This window comes from Eleginops maclovinus, chromosome 20, assembly GCF_036324505.1.
Source record: "Eleginops maclovinus isolate JMC-PN-2008 ecotype Puerto Natales chromosome 20, JC_Emac_rtc_rv5, whole genome shotgun sequence".
NCBI classification, from domain to species: domain Eukaryota; kingdom Metazoa; phylum Chordata; class Actinopteri; order Perciformes; family Eleginopidae; genus Eleginops; species Eleginops maclovinus.
This window is the reverse complement of record NC_086368.1, coordinates 30,471,790-30,479,238: the sequence shown is the minus strand read 5'-3', so window position 1 is coordinate 30,479,238 and position 7,449 is coordinate 30,471,790.

Below are 7,449 nucleotides of genomic sequence, written 5' to 3'. Positions count from 1 at the left end.
TACGAGAAGAACCAGAACATCTGAGACAACTGCAGGCCGAAGCTCATGGGGACACTTTAGGATGACGCTCACTGACAGGAGACTAAAGTTGAGGTTCGGGAAAAAGATTTTGAGAAAAAGTCTGAATTTTCAGACAAAAGTGAGAATCTTCAGATTTTAAGAAACTGGTCCGGATTTTTAGGTTTTGAAAAAAGAATCTGAATGTTTTGAAAAATACAACACCTCAGAAAAGGTGAACATTCTCTGATGATGAGAAAAAAAAGTCAGAATGTTGAAGAACTTTTTCTCTAAATTCCAACAGGTGAGGTGTTGACTCATTCGCTGAAGCAAAACTACTTTTAATTTGCTGAATTGTTGGTGTGAAGGCTCCTGAAAGCCGACCTCCTTCCTTTTCTGTCTGTGTGAAAGTACTCATTAATACTAAAGGTTAAAAGTGTGTGAACCCTCAGCCACAGAGTGAAGCGGTTGGAGGCTCCTGTGACTCACTCTCAGGCGGCTGACGTCCACGACACGCACCATAACCTGCTGAGTCACCGGGAGACTCTTGGTCTCCGTCTTATTTAAAGGAGGACGATCACACCTATAATTTTCACTTCTTCAGTATTTCCTCTCCATCCATCTGGAGAGTGGGCTGACCGCGCTTTATTTCAGACTCTTGTTTGAGCAGAGCACTGGAGTGTGTCGGCAGATCAAAAAGGCCGTGTCCGATATTTCCTGAGGTTTCTAAATATACGCTTCAGGATCAGACCGCTCCTCCTGCATTCAACAATTTATACCAGGGGTGTCCAAACTACGGCTCGGGTCTAATATCCAATGAATCGGTCTGTCAAGACAGGTAGACACTTAACTCACAATTAGAACACAATCATGACTGTCACACACACACATCACACACCAACACACCCACACACACATCAACAACACAACACCACACACACAACCAATCTCACACACACACACTTAACACACAGTGACTGCCTCTCCCACTTCAGCTCCTCCAGCATAAACCACAGGACACATCTAAACGGTCAATAATATTCTCACAGGGTGCGCCTGCAATGTTATGAAGGCTGACCACTGACGGACAGCAAAGGAAAGGTGTGGTGTGTCGTGTGTTGATGCGTGTGTAAGTTGTGTGTTTGTTGTGTTGTTTTGTGTTGTGTTGTGTAAGTGTGTGTGATCTGTGTGTGTGTGTGGTGTGTGTGTGTGAAGGTGCCTGTGTGTGTGTGTTGAGTGTGTGTGTGTGTGGCTGGTGTGTGTGTGTATGTGTGGCTGTGTTTACACTAAGTGAGAGGAGTAAATGATGATCAATGTACAATTTTAAATATGGTTTGTTAAGAGCGTATGTTGTGTCTCAGTCTTCTGTTTTAACTGGTGTTCAGTCCTTCTTTCGCTTGACTTATGTTACTGGTTACAGAGGTGATCTCAGCTGCTCTGAGGTGGATGGATTATCCACCTCTGGAGAGCTGCAGTGAGGAGTGAGAATAAATCTGTCTGAGACGTGTTAAATACGCTTTAGAGTTGGAGGTGCAGTGCTTGATGAGGAGCTACCCGAAGAACCAAGACATTGCAACTACTGCAGGCCGACCAGCTCATGGAGACACTTTATGATACGCTCTTGAAGGAGACTAAGTCGAGAGTTCGAAAAAGATTTGAGAATAAGACTGAATTTCAGACAAATGAGAATCTTAGATTTTAGAAACTGGTCACAGATTTTTAGGTTTTGAGAAAAGATATTTCTGATGTTTGGAGAAATAACACTAGAAAAGTGAACATTCTCTGATGAGAGAAAAAAAGGCGAACTTTGAAAACTTTTTCTCTAAGTTCGACAGGTGAGGTGTGCTAGCCTGTTGACTCAGTCAGACTGAAGCTAAAACTACTTTATAATTTGACTGAGATTGTTGGTGTGAGGCTCTGAAAGCTGACCCCTTCTATTTACTGTCATGACTGAAAGTACTCATTATACTAAGGTTAAAGAGTGTGAACCCTAGCCTCAGAGTCAAGACGCGTTGGAGGTTCTGTGACTCACTCAGGCAGACTGACGTCCACTTCTACTCCATAACCTGCTGAGTCAACCGGGAGACTCTTGGTCCCTCCGTCTTATTTACAAGGAGGACGATCACACCTATAATTTTCACTTCTTCAGTATTTCCTCTCATCCATCTGGAGAGTGGGCCTGACCGCGCTTTATTTCAGACTCTTGTTTGAGCAGAGCACTGGAGTGTGTCGGCAGATCAAAAGCCGTCCTTGTCCGATATTTCCTGAGGTTTCTAAATATACGCTTCAAGGATCAGACCGCTCCTCCTGCATTCAACAATTTATACCAGGGGTGTCCAACTACGGCTCGGGGGCCAAGTACAAGACCTGAGTACTTCTACTTTACTCAAGTACAAGACCTGAGTACTTCTACTTTACTCAAGTACAAGATCTGAGTACTTCTACTTTTACTCAAGTACAAGACCTGAGTACTTCTACTTTACTGAAGTACAAGACCTGAGTACTTCTACTTTACTCAAGTACAAGATCTGAGTACTTCTACTTTACTCAAGTACAAGACCTGAGTACTTCTACTTTACTCAAGTACAAGATCTGAGTACTTCTACTTTACTCAAGTACAAGACCTGAGTACTTCTACTTTACTCAAGTACAAGATCTGAGTACTTCTACTTTACTCAAGTACAAGATCTGAGTACTTCTTCTTTACTCAAGTACAAGACCTGAGTACTTCTACTTTACTCAAGTACAAGACCTGAGTACTTCTACTTTACTCAAGTACAAGACCTGAGTACTTCTACTTTACTCAAGTACAAGACCTGAGTACTTCTACTTCACTCAAGTACAAGATCTGAGTACTTCTACTTTACTCAAGTACAAGACCTGAGTACTTCTACTTTACTCAAGTACAAGACCTGAGTACTTCTACTTTACTCAAGTACAAGATCTGAGTACTTCTACTTTACTCAAGTACAAGATCTGAGTACTTCTACTTTACTCAAGTACAAGACCTGAGTACTTCTACTTTACTCAAGTACAAGATCTGAGTACTTCTACTTTACTCAAGTACAGGATCTGAGTACTTCTACTTTACTCAAGTACAAGACCTGAGTACTTCTACTTTACTCAAGTACAAGACCTGAGTACTTCTACTTTTACTCAAGTACGAGATCTGAGTACTTCTACTTTACTCAAGTACAAGACCTGAGTACTTCTACTTTACTCAAGTACAAGTTCTGAGTACTTCTACTTTACTCAAGTACAGGATCTGAGTACTTCTACTTTTACTCAAGTACAAGATCTGAGTACTTCTACTTTTACTCAAGTACAAGATCTGAGTACTTCTACTTTTACTCAAGTACAGGATCTGAGTACTTCTACTTTACTCAAGTACAGGATCTGAGTACTTCTACTTTACTCAAGTACAAGATCTGAGTACTTCTACTTTTACTCAAGTACAGGATCTGAGTACTTCTACTTTACTCAAGTACAGGATCTGAGTACTTCTACTTTACTCAAGTACAAGATCTGAGTACTTCTACTTTACTCAAGTACAAGATCTGAGTACTTCTACTTTACTCAAGTACAAGACCTGAGTACTTCTACTTTTACTCAAGTACAAGATCTGAGTACTTCTACTTTACTCAAGTACAAGATCTGAGTACTTCTACTTTACTCAAGTACAAGATCTGAGTACTTCTACTTTACTCAAGTACAAGATCTGAGTACTTCTACTTTACTCAAGTACAAGACCTGAGTACTTCTACTTTACTCAAGTACAAGACCTGAGTACTTCTACTTTACTCAAGTACAAGACCTGAGTACTTCTACTTTACTCAAGTACAAGATCTGAGTACTTCTACTTTACTCAAGTACAAGATCTGAGTACTTCTACTTTACTCAAGTACAAGATCTGAGTACTTCTACTTTACTCAAGTACAGGATCTGAGTACTTGTACTTTACTCAAGTACAAGATCTGAGTACTTCTACTTTACTCAAGTACAGGATCTGAGTACTTGTACTGACGCAGTGTCCGGTTCTCCCCTCTCGTCCTCTGCATCAGCCGACCTCCAGCCTCGGTAAAGGGGGTCCTGGTTGGTGTCCCCCCCCCCGCAGCTCTGTGCCTCTCTGCTGAAATGTGATGAGAACACCACCGTTATAATGTCTTCCAGCTTTTCATTTTCAGCCACACTGTTCGCATCTTCTTTAGTCTTTGCTCAAAACCACCCAGAGTAATGTAAAGGGACTCAGAGTTGTGGCTCTGACGCAGAATTGTATTTGCCTAAATCATGCCACTTGCCAAGAGGGTTTATATAAGCTGTACAGCATAAGAGACCGTCTGTCCTTTGCCCCTTGAATTGTGACAAAGAAAAAAACGTTTGGGGGAAAAAATTGGAAGAAGCTTCAGGAAAAGAAACAGGTTCACACGTAGAAGAAGGGGTTTGTGTTTTTGGGGAAAACATAACATAATCAAATCAGGTTAAAAATACAGCAATATTTATATGGAATGTGACAAAGCCCCTGCTAACCTGACCCTGTGGAGGGGCTATTCTTCCCATGTTTCACTAGACTCAGTGCAACATAACAGGGACACTGTTTGCCCAGTTCGATGTCTTTAATGTTTATAGTTTTGAAGATATAAGACCTGTAGACGTCCTGCAGGGTCATTGAGTTCATGTTGTGCAAAGGTTGTGGGATTTGTGGTTAGGTATGCATTTAATAAATACCAACAATCAACAGGACACAGGAAACAACAAGGGGACAATATACAGGTGAGGGTGAGGGTAAGGGGAGCCATCCAAAGTGGGCCTGGATGGCTCCTGGAACAGAGAGAGACTCTCACAGGTGTCCCCACTTTGGGTTAACACCCTCCGTCACTGCTGCTGGCAGAGAGCAGAGAGGGAGGGTCGTAACATACAGAATAATGAGAGGAAGAAGGCAGAACATCTAAAAGCACATTTATACGGAAGAGGATTCGGGACACAAAGGACAAAAGAGGAAAGAGATTTGAGGTCCGACCGAAAGGGATGTTTCGTGGAGAGTAGCTGCAACACAAAGGTTTAAACACATTCGGGGTATCCAACACACACACACACACACACACACACTCACACACACACACACACACACACACACACACACACACACACACACACACACACACACACACACACACACACACACACACACACACACACACACACACACACACACACACACACAGACACACACACACACACACACACACACACAAGAGATCTTTTTGTGAAAGCAGTAACTGATTTCAAGAAGTGTGTACAGTGTGAGTTTGTGTGAAGGCCAACTATAACATGCAGAGCGGTGAATGCTGTTAGAGAGCCTTGGAAGTGATTTGCTGTGTGTGTGTGTGTGTGTGTGTGTGTGTGTGTGTGTGTGTGTGTGTGTGTGTGTGTGTGTGTGTGTGTGTTTACTCATGTAATTTCTCCCCTCTTTCCTCTCTTATGTTTTTCAGAACCTTGGCGGCCATAAATCAGTTAATCTCGTTGTAAATAACAGGTCCGTTTGTTTTGGTTCGCCTGAGACAGCTCTCTGGATTTACACTCACACACACACACACACACACACACACACACACACACACACACACACACACACACACACACAGTCGTTCATAACGATCAGGAAAAGTCTTTTTTTCCTGTCTCGACTTTGAGAAGCTTTTTTTCCCACAATCCACCCTGTTTCCTGGCGTTTCTTAGAGTCAGAGTTCATTCAGTTGAAGGATTTCTCTCCCAGCGTTCAGAGTTATTGAGGCTCGGTTCGGCTCTACTCGGTGTACAGTCTCAGTTACACATGAGGCCACGGCAGACCCTCAGTAGCTTCCTCTACAGCAGGCTGACCCTCAGCCTTTAGCTCCTTCCTGAGGAGTTCTGTAGAGCCAAACAGAAAACCTGCAAAACAAATAGAATGAATTCTTTATCCAGACACAGGCTCAGGATGAAGACTCAGGCTCATGATGAAGACTCAGGCTCATGATGAAGACTCAGGCTCATGATGAAGACTCAGGCTCAGGATGAAGACTCAGGCTCAGGATGAAGACTCAGGCTCATGATGAAGACTCAGGCTCATGATGAAGACTCAGGCTCAGGATGAAGACTCAGGCTCATGATGAAGACTCAGGCTCAGGATGAAGACTCAGGCTCATGATGAAGACTCAGGCTAATGATGAAAACTCAGGCTCAGGATGAAGACTCAGGCTCATGATGAAGACTCAGGCTCAGGATGAAGACTCAGGCTCATGATGAAGACTCAGGCTCATGATGAAGACTCAGGCTCAGGATGAAGACTCAGGCTCATGATGAAGACTCAGGCTCAGGATGAAGACTCAGGCTCAGGATGAAGACTCAGGCTCATGATGAAGACTCAGGCTCATGATGAAGACTCAGGCTCATGATGAAGACTCAGGCTCAGGATGAAGACTCAGGCTCATGATGAAGACTCAGGCTCATGATGAAGACTCAGGCTCATGATGAAGACTCAGGCTCATGATGAAGACTCAGGCTCATGATGAAGACTCAGGCTCATGATGAAGACTCAGGCTCAGGATGAAGACTCAGGCTCATGATGAAGACTCAGGCTCAGGATGAAGACTCAGGCTCATGATGAAGACTCAGGCTCATGATGAAGATAATTCTCAGCACTCTGAGGCTCCTGTTTTAAGGGATGCGCTGCAGCAGAATAAAGGAACCCTGAGGACAGACGGGATGTGGGCTGTTCTTTCTGACAGCAGTTTAAAGTGTGGCGCATCTTTCACCTGCATTTGATTTGTTTTGCTAACTTATAACTGAACTTCTGAGGCGGTGTTCTCCTCTGTAAGGGACCCAGCTCTCTGTATGTTGTTCAGTGGCCCTCGGTGAAAAAAGTTTGGACACCCCTGTGCTAAAGCTACCGGAGAAACTGGAGGCTAGACTCACCGATCAAGAAAGTCTGTTCTGCACAGAAGAGCCCACTACTACATGTCTGCTGCTGCTCTTAAACCCCCACCTCTCAGTGATTGCATTTATTAAATGTGGTCCGCTTTAATTAGTGCAGGGTAACCAGAGCAGGCAGAAAGCGCTCTCAGTACGTTCCTCTGCAGCCGGCTCATGTTGAACTCTTAGCCTTTAGCTCCTTCCTGACATTAAGAGTTTTTAAAAGCCTTTCCAGTACCAGAACCTAGATCTGCGGCCTCTGTACTAAAGTCCAGGACCTTCATCAATATTTCATTGACTGAGTTGAACTGGGAGGCTCGGGGCCACGCAGTCACAGTTTATACAGGAAGTGACATAATTGTGTACATGGACTGTGGGCAGTGATTCAGCCGCTAACGGGAGGGCATTGTTGGAAATGGCATAATTCAGTATTTACCCACCGGGTTCAGGTTTCAGGGCCTATAAACCGTAACAAAACATACCTGTATTCTTTTTAGTCCCACT